Consider the following 14,077-nt stretch of genomic DNA (forward strand, 5'->3'; position numbering starts at 1 on the left):
AAAGGAAATGTAAACCAGTGTCCATTTATACTCTGTCTGCCCAGCTGCCTTTTCCTGGGGCAATCCAGGAATAAAATGTTGTTGATGAAGAAGCGGCTTCCAGGAATTCCCACAGTGACTGCAAGGTGGCACCAAGCCAAACAAACCAGATTTCAGCCAAGGGCAATCGCTAGAGCATGCTGCGTGTAATATCAGCTGTTTCACACTCTATAAATGATGCCCATGGGAGACCGAATTGTACAACGAGGAACTTACCTTGAGCACTGTGCAAATTGGACAATGATATAAAATGGCTGCTACTTACTTTATATTCCCCCACCCCCACCCCCACAAAAATCCCTACTTTGATTGCATTATCAGCATCCTGTGGGCCAGTTTGACTGAAGAAGCTGTTATCATCCTGTGCCATACCTCCATTTGTTTGGAAGGTATATCAGCATTTTAGTTAAGCAAAGTAGACTTGTATTTCAGTTCTCTTCATGCTCAGTGATATATTCTTTTTTATATTATGTTTAGAGCAGTTCTGGGGGATCACACCAAAGGCCCTATTGAGTCCAGCATCGTGTTCCCACACTGGCTAACCAGATGTCTCTGGGAAGCCCTTGAGCAGGCCGTGAAGAGAAGAGTCCTCTCAGTTGGCCCTGAGCAACTGGTATTAAAATGCATGCTGCCTCTGAACTGGGAATGTCCATACACTAGCTAGTGGTCATCATCACATCTTGAGCTGGTGAGTTCTATATATTAATTCAGGACAAATAAGTACCTCTTCACACAGCGCACAGTTAAACTATGAAATCCTCTTCCACAAGATGTAGTGTTGGCCAGCAGTTTGGATGGCTTTAAAAGGATATTGGACAAATTCTTGAAGGATAAGGCTATCAATGGCTACTAGTCCTGATGGCTATATGCTACCTTCAGTATCAGAGGCAGTATGCCCATGTACACCAGTTACTGGGGAACATGACTGGAGTGTGCTGTTGCATTCATATCTTGCTTGTGGGTTTTCCATAGTTGGCCACTGTGTGAACAGAATGCTGGACTAGATGGACCCTTGGTCTGATCCAGCATGACTCTTCTTATGTTCTTAATTACATACTGGGTGCAGATGTAGCTTTTGTACTTACATTTTGAATAATCTCTTGCTTGGTTTCTAATTTGCAAAACATTGTGGATGTGGCATAATGGCATAGTAAGAGATGGAGCATTGAGGAACTCAAGCTACATATGGGAGCTGCAGTGGGGAATGGGTTTTCCAATTATTTGCCTGCCAGTCAGTATTCTGGGCCACAGGACTGTTTTTGGGTGTTCCCTGCCCTTAGGTTCTCCCCAAAAACATTTTTGTAGTTTGGCAATCCTTGGGATTTCTGCAAGCTTGTTCTGGTGCATGGGTGGTGGTGCTCAACAATAAAACCAACAGCACTTGCACCTGAACATCATAAACAGAAGGAATGACTAAGAGCAGAATCCTATATGTGCTTATTCAAAAGTAAGTCCCCCTGAGTTCAATGGTGTTTGCTCCAAGGTAAGGGCGTATTGGATTGTACTGTAAAGCTGGTTCACAGCTCATTCATCACACGATGACTTCAGCATCATGTGTGCCTTGCATCTATTGTCTGAACATAAATCAAACATGGATAGCTGTGTTGTATCACTTTGCATCGCTTAAAAGGCAAGGTGCTTCAACAGAGACAGTTCAGAGGCCAACTGGCCACTTCAGTACTCAAATGCTGAGAAATTAAGGGACAGATATGCCTGCATTGATCAGCCCCCAAAAAATGTCTCGGGCTTCTGTCAGGTATCATCACACACACACACACACACACACACACACACACACACACACACTCACACTCCCTGGCAACTGAGGCAACAAGTCCTGAAGCTAAAGAATTCCTGGCTGATGCTGCTGAAGTCTCTTTGCCTGATGTTGCAGAAACCTTCAGTGGCAGAGATGGTCCAGGATAAAGTGTTCTTATTGCTCAGATAATCATACTGTTAGGGACGTTGGGGGGTGGTGGCTACCACCACCCTTATAGCTCCGTCTAAATTTAGTCTGCTGTGGCACAGGCCAATTACTTCATCTCCTTTTTCCAAGTAAACAGTTGTCCCCAACCTCTCCAAACAAAATCCCCCCTCCCACTAATGAAAATGAGTCAGTATATAAAAATGGGTAGGTAGCATCTGTACATGTGCATTTTCCTCTGGAAAATATTTTTCCAACAGCCAGCTGGTGGGTGTGCTGTCCCATGGGGACAGCATACAGCTGTATAGGCAAGAGCTACCTTGCCTACTCGTGCAACACACCTCCTGTCAATGTTTGCAAAGGGGGAAATGTTTTGGGTTTTTTTTAAAAAAAGAGCACAACCTTTCCCTAGACACCAGAACTCTGGGGGAGGGGTGGGAAGACACATATATTCTGGATGTTAATTGCTAAAACAAAGCTTTGTTGTGCCATCTAGTGCTGAAGATTATGAATCGCATTCCTATGGTACATTGACTCATATCATGAGGAAGCTAGTGCTGGTACAATCTTTTACATTTATCTCTTGGTGTGGATCCAAATGCATGTGCACCAAGAAGCCAAGGCTGTATGCAGGTAGTCCCTTTATACAACCAAAAAGCAGGCCGATCAGCTGTTTGGACAGGTGGAATTGGAAGGGGAGACTAAGTTTTTAAATAGTAAATGCTAAGGTGGGAATTGGTGGTTTTTTTTCAAACTTAGGATTTAGAATCCATCTTGTCTAGCCTGAAAGATATATGTTAACCTTAAGCCTTTTTTATGTTTTAATCTTATAAAAAAATATATATGAGGAGATGCAACTTAGCTCAAATACATGAGATAGTAAACAATGAAATAATGTTGTAGGAAGTGTATAAATAGGCTCTGATGTTTTCGGCATATCAGCTTCTTAGCATCCAAAAAATCACCAAGCATGTGTATCTATCTTTTGGCTGGACAGCCTATTCAAAGCTTGGTAAGAGGGCCTTAGAGAGATCTTTTCTTAAAATCTTAAACTAGTAAGATCTTGGAACCTTCTGCATTTCTTAAAACTACTGTTTTTTGATATCACGTTTTATTGAGAATATATGTTAATTAATAAGCATTGGGGGGAGGATTTAAAGATTTTTTCCCTTACTGATTTTGTTAGTACAATATCAAGATTGAACCCAACGTTCAGCAATTTGTGGTGTACTCTGTGTCTAAAGTGTTTAACTTAGTATACTGTACATAGTTAACTAGCAGCAAAGGGCTTCCTATATACAGGACTATCACTCCGTAGCTCTTAGGGTGCAATCCTTTGCATGTTTAGCCAGAAAAGGTCCTACAACTCCCAGCATGCCCCAGGCAGCATGGCTGGCTGGAGAATGCTGAGAGCTGTAGGACTTTTCACTCTCTCTAAACATGCATAGGACTGTGCCCTTAATGGAGGCAAAATCCTCAACAGAACATGTAGTCCTCCAGACATTGCTGGACTGCAACTCCCATGATGCTCATAATTGCGTATGTTGTCTAGTGCTGACATGAGTTGGAACCACACACACCTGCCCTACCCCACCATCCTATAACCACTGATTCTTCCTCTGAAGAATTGGTGAAGCCCAAGCCTGAACATTTTCTGGAAACCTTCTAGAAAGGCCTTCTTATTTTATCTGACTATTAATGGATGGATTTAAGCAGATAAAGGGTTTTGTTTTGTTTTTAGTGCCAGACTAGTTGGGCATTTGGTCTGATTGGACACAGCTCTGTTATGTTGATAATTCACTTTGGAACATAACATTTTATATTTTAATGGATATTGTGTCTTGTTAGTGATAAGGATACTATTTGTAAGTGTCAGGGGAAGTCATCCATTGATTTTAGAATGTTTTGGATCAGGTATGAGCTCTAGTTTGTAAATAAACAATATTATTGTGGAAGTATGCTGGGGGTCCATAGGGGAGGCCATTTTCATTCCACCAACATTTTCCACCTGGAAAGTTCCCCCCATATTTTCCCTCAGGAAGAGCACATTACAGGTGAGTCACCACATGGTGGCAGTGAGGAGTATGGGAAAGCCCTGGTGCCTCTTCCCAACACATGAGGATGGGGAAAAGTGGTCTTTTCCCCATTGTGGCCTGTTCTACTCACAGTGCCACAATGGGGAAAATGGCAAGAACATTGGAACATTGTTCTTGGAACATTGCCAAGAGGGAGAACATCACTAAAGAACAAGATAAAAGAGGGCATGAGAGAGAGAGAGAGAGAGAGAGAGAGAGAGAGAGAGAGATGCAATTTCAACACAAATGTAATTCTCTTTCTATAATTTAAATAGAAATACAATGCAACTTACTAGCATGAGGAAGACCCCTCCAGATGGAGGGGTGCAAGCAGTAAGAGTCAGAAGGCATTGTGCAACTATTCCATCTTGTTTCTTCAATGGATTTTCCACAGTAAGAAAAACGATGAAAGAGGCAGTGGGAAAACCCAAGAGGGGTACAAGAGGAAGGTGATGTTGTCTGGAACCCCTGCAAAATTCTGTGAATGATGCAGGGTCATGGTACAAGAAAAGCCTCATCTGGAAGCACCCTAGGTGTCTCATGTGCCTGCTAAGTCTGCTGTCCAGGTACTAACAGCTGATGGGCAACTTCAAAGCCCCTGGTCTCCTTTCTTAGGGTTCTTGAACTTTAAACCAGACTTGGACCGGATAGCCATTCACATGAATAGAGGATGCCTTCAAACAGAGGGCTGTCTTCTGGAAGCCCTGTTCTCTGTAAAGGAGGGCACATGGGCTACCCTGAGGAAATGAGCCTCGAGATCATTCCCTTTCCCATTTACTGCACATAGAATGTTTAGTGTGGATTGGAAGATCCACCCATAGCCAGTATGAGCATCCCACTTAGGACCATTCCTTATGGTGGCAAACATGGCAAGGCAAAGACAGGCTCCGTACACAAATGTATGTTTATACTTTGGCTCACACTAGGGCCAAAACTACACCTTTTGTCAAATGATTACGAATGTAGAATAAAAAGCAGGAAATAACACTATGAAAGTGGTATATGAAATGTGGATTGTGCCTCAACAGTTATTAGTGCACTTCAAAACTGTTATAAAGCAGTAGCGTAGACCTAGCTGCCCTGTGATTCTGAGACATTTTGGTAGGGTGGTCCACTTTTGCAGAGAACATTCCTCTGTTTCCCTGTAAATTAATTTAGAATAGAGCACCAATGGATATAATCACCAAATTCTTACTAGGAATAAGAAGGAAACAACCTATGCTCTTCCCTTGCAAGGTTTCTGCATTCTGTGCTTTAAAGAAGTGCCCTTGATTGCAATCTCTGCTATGCAAGTAAATAACACAAATTATAGAGATTTATGAAATCCAAACAGAAGTAAACACCCATTCTGAAAACAAGAAGCTAAATTATATTTTTAGTACAGCCCTCAGCATTTTCTCACCTCTCTTTACTGAGCATTTAACAGTGTAATAACATGACATAAATCTTGCATGGATATAGCTTACTAGTATATATAGATTGGATTCTAGGCCACTTGAGAAATGTACATTTTGTGTGAGCCTGTTAAGTCCTCAGCAGTTCTATTCACAATGAATTGGTGATTACAATAAAGTGAGAAGTATATGGAAAGGTATACACTCTAATCCTGAAGCTAAAATATAATCACTTCAATCATAACCAGTAAATAATTTTAAAGGGTGTTTAATAACTAATTAGGAAGTTGTGCATGTTATTATGTCTGACAAACTATAGCATAAAGGTATGCTGGCTAATGTAAAAAATAATTGTAACTTCATTTAGAAATATATGGAAGTTTAAAGCCTTTTTAAAAGAATATTTTAGACTTTTTTCAACATAATATTTGGTTAAATCTGATAGATGGCCAATCAAGGGCGTTCACAATTCTATGAGAAGAAAATCTGAATATGTGCTGAAATGTTATTTATAAGTTGGAACAAAATTATACAAAAAGGAAATATTTCAATCAATGTACAAAATGCTAAAAGTAAGTGTTCAGGTTAGATAACAGTCTTCTTTAGTTAATGTGGGTGTCACATATCTGGGCTGAAGCCACTGCCAAGCACCTTGCTCAGCCAAGATCACAGACAGACCCTGGCTGAGACCCTGGCAGACAGGCCCATGGATGCTACTGTGCCTTGTGCTATAGCAGTGGCTTAAAATAGGGGCTGCAATTGAAGCTTTCATGTCATCCCAACCTAGAAGTGAGCCAGCTGGAGGTCCTGAGCACTTCCAATAGCAACCACAAGGGGGCTAAAATCACCTGAGTGCCTTCTTCTCATAGGCTCAAAAACTCTGAAACAGAGGCGAGGAACCTCCTTCAGCCCATGCACCAAATTCAAGTTCCGAGAAGCACTTGGGGAGATGCATTGCAGTGCTGGGCAGAGCAGTAGATAAAAGAGGTGGGCCAAAATACATATTGTGTATTGTAGCCTAAAGCTCCTACTGCCAGGATCTAGGAGAAGCACTTCATCTTGATTTCATTTCAGCCTTTTACAATGTGGGAGGGGGAACTACACCAAAACCCGGGTGGAGAATTTCAAGGGGCATTTGCACACATCTCTATTCAAAATGATGACAGGGCTGATATTGAGAACAACTACTTGACAAGTACCCAACATCAAGCATATGCTGTTGCTACTATTCTGTATCACCTTCACCTGGCTGAACTGAGGATTTTATTAATGCAGAAACTGGAGAATCGCAGCATTTATGGCAATCGGCATAATCTTTAGGATTTTAATATGAATGTTTTATCTGTGTTTTGCTTATGAGTATTCTAGAAGCATGTTTTCTGATCAATTTACCCCCAAGCCTTTAAAATAGAAATGGATTTAATGAAATATGGCTTTTTAAAAAGCTAACTCAAAGCTTTCTCATCCAGATTAAACCCACTGTGTTTGCTGATTGTAAAGGAGCAGTTACTACAAATGGATATTATTGTTGTTGAGGCTGCTGCTGCTGCTGTGTCTAAAGTGCACATGAATTTTGAACCACCAGGCCACAACTTGCTTCTAACCATTGATGGTGATCGCTATTAAAGACAGCAACAATTAGCCAAGAGCAAAGTGGAGTGGAAATAGAAGATACGGACTGTAGGAGCAGTTGCAGCTGAAAGCAATGGTGCAACTCGGACCTCAGGGCCTGGAGCCCTGGGCCCCCCATCCATCCCCCCCAAAGGGCCCATAGAGTCACCCGGAATGCAAGCCTCTGGATGCCCTGATGATGGGGCTGCAGCAAACAGGCCCAGTGTCAGCACATGGGCTACCACCATGAGCATGTGGGGACCACTGTGGCTGATGCTGCTCACTAGGGTTGTGCGCTCCGTACTGAAAATCCGGGTGTCTGATAGACTTCCTCCAAAATCATGGTGTTAGGGAGCAGTTTTAAAATTGTCAGAAACCCGTGGTGCAGTTAGATCATTCAGAGCCCTAATGGATCTGTAGGTACCCAAAGGTTGTTTAGACAATGTGAGGGCACGTTTCATGTTGATGGACAACTAACTGAACACCTCCAATATTAATCGTTTGAACATCATGAAACTGACTAAGTATGGAATCCAGATCTGGATCAAGATCACATGTTAAGATTCCACCTTGAAAGGATTGGTAATGATTAATAAATAGCTGGTTCATAACCTGCTATCATGTAAGAAGCATTACAAGGCAATTTGAAGCATCAGATTTTATACAGCCTTGGCCAATTAATACTAATGAATCATTGCACATAAAAGAAACCGTTTTAGCTCACATAACCTTAAAACAAATAATTTCAAGATTGCCACCTTGGATTCACAACTGGATAATCTTATGCCTTCAAACAACAATGTAATCAGGCAGAAAAAGAACGTTTTTGGTTATCGTGCGTTGGCGTTAACTCTGGCTGATGTCCACCTGAAAACAAAGACCCAGTTAAATATTTAGCTGCACTAATCAGATTCTCTTATAATTTGCAGAGATCCTGCTATCACCAAACAATGGTGTTGTTCAGTTTACGCCTATTTTTGCACAAATAGAATGCAGCAAGAACTGTTGAGATGTTGTGAAATTTTTCAAACACATTTGGTGAAGTAAATATGACTGGAAAGCAAGATTATTACTAGGTTCTACACTAATTTAAAGTGTTTTGTAGCGATGGGGAAATGGAGAGAAGGGGGATAACAGAGGACTGCAGATCAACCTGCCTCTATCATTTCATCTCTGCAACCCCCTAGCTACTACTGTAATCACTACAACCCTTATTTAAAAGTGGTACTAACCACCTTCCAGTTAAAGATGACAAATGCAAAGTGCAAAAGATAGTAATGAGGAATTAGTGCATTGTGTGAAAGTGTCATGTAAGGACTGGTGGGCATTTCAGTACTATCCTAATTTACAACCATATGTGTTCACTGTCTGGTAGGGCTGTCATGTCTTCTACAGTTGCGGAATAACCAAAAAGGCAGCAGTTGAAACTGTCCCACCTAGCCATCACTCTTGGAAATGTTTTGCCTGGAAACTGTTAAAGGCACAGGAGCTTTAACTGAAATGAGGTTGCAATGGTTTAAGACAGTCAGCATCATGTGATCTGTTTTGGCTAAGAGCTTTTGAATTTAAAAATAAATAGTTAATACTCATGATTTGCAGTCTTAATATGACATTGATGGGGATGAGGGTGGAGGAAGCAGTGGGCTGATAGCTAAGATTATCCTTAATAATTATGGCATTCCTCATCCTACTCTGCTCACAAGTTTATTATTTCTAACCCTTTCTTCCATGATGAAACTCAAGATGGCTTACATGGGGTTCCCAAGTGGTCACCTATGCACCCATTGACCAGATCTGTTTAACTTCAACAAGGTTGTTGCTTCATATTGCTTCAGACCATATCTGACATCTGACTCATATAGAGAAATTGCACTATCCTGAGCTAATGGTGCTGTAGTCACCACAGAGTTTTTCTCCACTGATGCAACACCCTGATGGTACACTACAGCAGATCACTTCATCCTTTTTTGCATTGCACAGGATATCATTTGGGAGAGGGCTGTAGGTTTACAAAAGGTGGGATTCATATTAAGGATTCAGGCTGCATTTTTTCATAGCTCCTCAAGCATGCCAAGGTAAGTGTCCAACCGTGCTTCTATAATAGTGCAAAACTGACTTGAGAGACCCTTTGCCCAAATACAGTACTTTAATTGCAGATTTCTGAGAGGTTTGCACCAAGAGACACTGAAAGGTACAGTCCAGGACTAATTGACTCTTGTGGATCCTGGAACCCCAGGTTAGTTACATCTTTCAAATTCTAGGTGACAAATGTTCTTAGTCCTTAAAATATGTTTCTTCCACCCACCTTTTCCCATCACAGATTTTAACAGGCACAGTTCAGCCTCTCAGCTGCAGCAAGTTAAATAAGAATGTCAGGTGGGCATTAAAAAAAATGGCAGAGCTGGAGCCACGTCAGGCTACAATAGGGGATCACATATTGCATATTTTCCCATGGGTGTTTGTTTTTAACTACTACTTACTCCTTGCAAGTAGTAAATGAGCACAACGGGAAGAGACTAGGAAAATGTTAATTGTCATGAAGCCCCATTGAAAACAGGGACTAGTATCATGACTAAGGTAACTCCTATTGACTAAGGTAACTCCACATTTGATGACATATAATGAGTGGCGTAATGGAGAGAGTCTTGGGGCTGGAACTGGGATACCAGGTTGAAATATTAGCTCTACCAAAGTTCCCCCTGAGCTAGTCGAGCTTTTCCCACTTCTGTCACTCAGCAGTTAAGATGAGAACAATCTGTATCTCATGGGGGAGTAGAATGAGACAAGAAAATGCTGCTTTGAGGCAACAGCATATTAAGTCTGCCAAAAAGCTCATCTATATCGTGCAATCACAGTTGGGGATTGGGGCTTCAACTGCTTACGTGGGCACATAGAGCTATCGGAACTCAGTTACGCAAGAACAAACCTAGGACTTTAGAAAAGCCCATAAATACAGCAATAATACTGGAGTTGATAAGGGAAGTTGAAATTCAAAGTACTCCTCTGGTCTAAACCAAAAGTCTATGTGATGCATTATATGCCTTCCCTATCCATGTACAGGAATGCAGCCACCTTTTGTGTGGTAGGACAGAGTGTACAATAGGAGATGCTTGGCACTTCCCTCTAAACTGCTCATATATATAGCCCAGAATCCCATATAGCCTATGTGCTTGTTAAATCATGGAATAAGAACCTTCTGAGGAGCCAGAGAGCTCCATCAGACAAGCATTTGATTGCATGCTCATTGCTGGGCACTCACAGATTTTCATGGGTCCCTCTCACAACATTGCCTGCCTCCTTCGTGCCTCTTGCCCTTTCTGGGCTTCCTTGTGCCACAAAAAAACACCCAGAAAGTCTGATATATTTTTTAAAACAGAAGTTGCTGCTATCTCCTGCTGTGCGCAGGAGAAGCAGCGCAATCAGAACAGCCCACTGAATGGGCCATGTGCATGTTGTTTACTTACTCTTTTGAAAGAGGAAGTAGCAAGCAACAAAGGCAGGGGCGGAGAAGCAACGGTAGGAAAGCGTAATTTCCCCCCGTCTGATGAAGCTCATAGTATGGCAGCCCCACAGCAATGGAATCCCTCTTCGCTAGGGAGGTTAGATCTTTGTTTAGATCAGGGATGGGGAATGTGTGGCCCTCCAAGTGTTGTTGGACTGCAGTTCCCATCAGCCCTCACTATTGGCTATGGTAATTACAATAAGGGCCACCAGTTCAAGTACAATAAGGGCCACACTTGATTTAGATTGATCTTTGCTTGGGCCCACCTTTTACTTTTAGGCACACCATTAAAACTTCCCTGTTCTGCTCAACCTCTGCATGTTTTTAAATTAATTAACTCTGCTCTTTGTGTGAACGAGGGTTATCCTGCTCTTTTAATTTGCTTATAGCATATTGTTTTGAAGTTTTAACATTTTCATATGTTCTCATAGTCATCATATGAATGGGATTACCATTTGATCAGGAAGAAAACTGCCTGGTATGTTCTTGTGCCTTTAACAGTAACTTAATGTGCAGAAATTGGCTGCAAAAACTTTTCATGGCATGGAGATGAATATGATCATCTGCTAACATTGATTTGCTGTTAAAGGGATAGCTACAGTGGCTAGCTGAAAAGATGGCAATCCTACTTATATAGCATGTCGTTATTATTTGTAGCGGACAGTTATTCTAGCTGAGAGTTAAAGACAGTGACCTGGTTTGCATGATCAAACATTCTATGGATTGTGAGCACACAAGAGCAAGCAAGCATACTGGTTGCTGCTCACTCACCTGCTTCTGCCTTCAATCAACAATCCAGGAACGCCCCATGAGTTTCCCAGGAATACCCCTGGAACTCCCTTCTCACACAATTGCCCATGATGTGCCAATCGGGTCAGTGACTTGCTGAGATTACTGGAGCCTACAGATAAAGCAGGATTAGAATCCAAGTCTCCTGCAGCTCTTCATTCACTGAACTATTACACTCATATTTTTTTTCAATAAGCTTTAGAACTATATGTGTATACATACACAGGTAAGAAAGCAACAGAAACAAATCTAGAAGAATTATTCTCCAAGAGTGCTGGAGCTTTATTTACTCCTAGGTGCTCAATTATTTAGGGTAATAAAAACAAAACAAAAAAACAGATTGCAAAGAGCTTGAAAAGGAGCTCTCCAAAATGGGAAAATGGGCAATAAAATAGCAAACCCGGTTCAGTGTAAGTAAGCGTAAAGTGATGAACAATGCAGGGAAAAAATCCCTTTGCATATCTACTGATGGGTTCTGAGCTGGAAAAGGGACCTTGGGGTTGTGCTGCATGGTTGCTGGGAAACAACAGCAGGAGAAGGTTATAGTTGGCCACTGTGGGAAACAGGAAATGGAAGTGTTTTGATCAGAGCAGGCATCTATTCATGTTCTCAATATCGGCAGCTTTTCTTTGACACAGAAGTTACTTGCAAACACTATTTTAGCTGCTGTTTAAGTTGTCACTTCATGTTCAGCCTGAGACAGTGAATTCTGTAGTCGACGATCAGTGAACAGAGTAGGTGTGGGCAACATGCGGGCCACATGTGGTCCCCAGGAGGACTTTGACACCCCAAACCCCACCTCCATGGCACAGCCGCACCACTGGATTCCTGACAATCCTGCTAAGAAAGAAGATGTGCAAGGAGCATGCTTGTTTCCAAGCAGAATTTTGCTGCACCAGCCCACCAAATTTTACTCTCCTTAGCCCACAGGAATGGAGTCACACACACACAGCAGCTTCCGGTTGTTTTGTGGCCACTTCTGGTTGTAGCAGTTGCACGGGAGGTATTCAGTCCTTGAGAAGGCTCCAGGGAGTACAATGCCATTCCCCAACCCTCTGAACCTGCCAACTCCTGACTCAGAGGCAAAACTGCATAAGTGGTGGGGGGCAGTGAGGGGAGCTCAAATGCCGAGCTTCTCAGAAAGATTTAAAGACCAGCTGTCAGATATATTTGAGATTAAATTGAAAAGAAGGAAGGAAGGAAGGAAGGAAGGAAGGAAGGAAGGAAGGAAGAAAGAAAGAAAGAAAGAAAGAAAGAAAGAAAGAAAGAAAGAAAGAAAGAAAGAAAGGCAGGCAGGCAGGCAGGCAGGCAGGCAGGCAGGCTTGCTAAGAGTACTTGTTAACATTATTTATTTTTTATATATTTCATGATAGCAAATATTTACTATCACATTACCACAAACCAATAACATTTTCACAGATCGGGGCCTTTTCTTTTTCTTAAAGCAAAGGGATTTGTCATTGGCATACACACCTCGCAATCGTCAAACAATGGTTTGAAGAATCAGAAACAGGCCACAGGCACTTCTCACCTCCTTGCCTGCAGATTCCCTTTCCATCTTCTCTTTATAATTATAATTAGTGCTTGCCCTCCGAACCAGGATCACAAAACACGGTTTGAAGCAGGTTTCTGATTCTGATTTGAAGGGCAAGCACTAACCATAGTTTGCTGACCTGGACATTACAGCAAATTACAGTTAGCACTAAAAAGAAAACTGAAAGAAAAGCTGTGCAGAAGAGAGAAGTGGCTGTCTGGGTGGAGAGAGAGTGTTAGCTGTGGCTTGTTTCTGATCCTGCAGATCACAGTTAGAAGGTTTTCTGAATTGGGATGATGTGCAGAACATAAAGAGAGAACCATGGTTCCTCCTGCCTCACCATCCCCAAATGGTGCCACAGCCGGATTCCAATTACTGACTCGTAACTTTTCTGTTCAAATACAGGCAGTGTGCATAACTGTTTAGCCGAGACATGTTTGTTTTTCCATTGGCTTCTATGTCATAGAAGCAACACGTCAGAAATATTTGCTTCTAGCTCACAGCACAGATTGGTCTGAACATGATTTAAAGACATGTGTTGTACAAGCTATGGCATTGGCCAATCAAAGAGAATGGTAACATTTTATCTCAAAGAAGGAGAAATGAAAGCTTAGAAAATAAAAAGACTGTATAGAAATAAGGATGGAAGCTAGGAGGCTTCTGGGCAGAAAGCCTGGAGGAGTTAAAAATTAAACCTGAGTTCAAGACTTAACAAATAACTGTAGGTTCCATCTCAAATAAAGTTGGCAATTCTTTAGTTTATGGCCTCAGCCTAATTTAACTCTTGGGAAATCCCCTGAATCTGATAGCTAAATGCTTTAGATAGCAGCTTGATGACACAAGTGCTTATTCAAAGGCCAATAAACTCTTGTTCATTTTTTACATTTTTGGTAAATGCATTGACTTTAGCCATCATTGCAGTGTGACTTCTCACTTTCCCACTCACACATTTTTGCATAGTAATTCTTTTTTCTGAATCCAACCTCACAAGTTGAATGCTATGATTTACTACCTTCTGGTCATTTTTAGGCCTGATGGGAGTTGCAGTCCAATAACATCTGGAGGGCCACATGTTCTCCACTGGTCTCTGTTCTTTCAGCTGCAAAATCTCTCTCTCTCTCTCTCTCTCTCTCTCTCTCTCTCTCTCTCTCTCACACACACACACACACACACACACACACACACACACACACACACGTTGGAAATCCT

Source organism: Elgaria multicarinata, chromosome 4 (genome assembly GCF_023053635.1).
Source record: "Elgaria multicarinata webbii isolate HBS135686 ecotype San Diego chromosome 4, rElgMul1.1.pri, whole genome shotgun sequence".
NCBI lineage: Eukaryota > Metazoa > Chordata > Lepidosauria > Squamata > Anguidae > Elgaria > Elgaria multicarinata.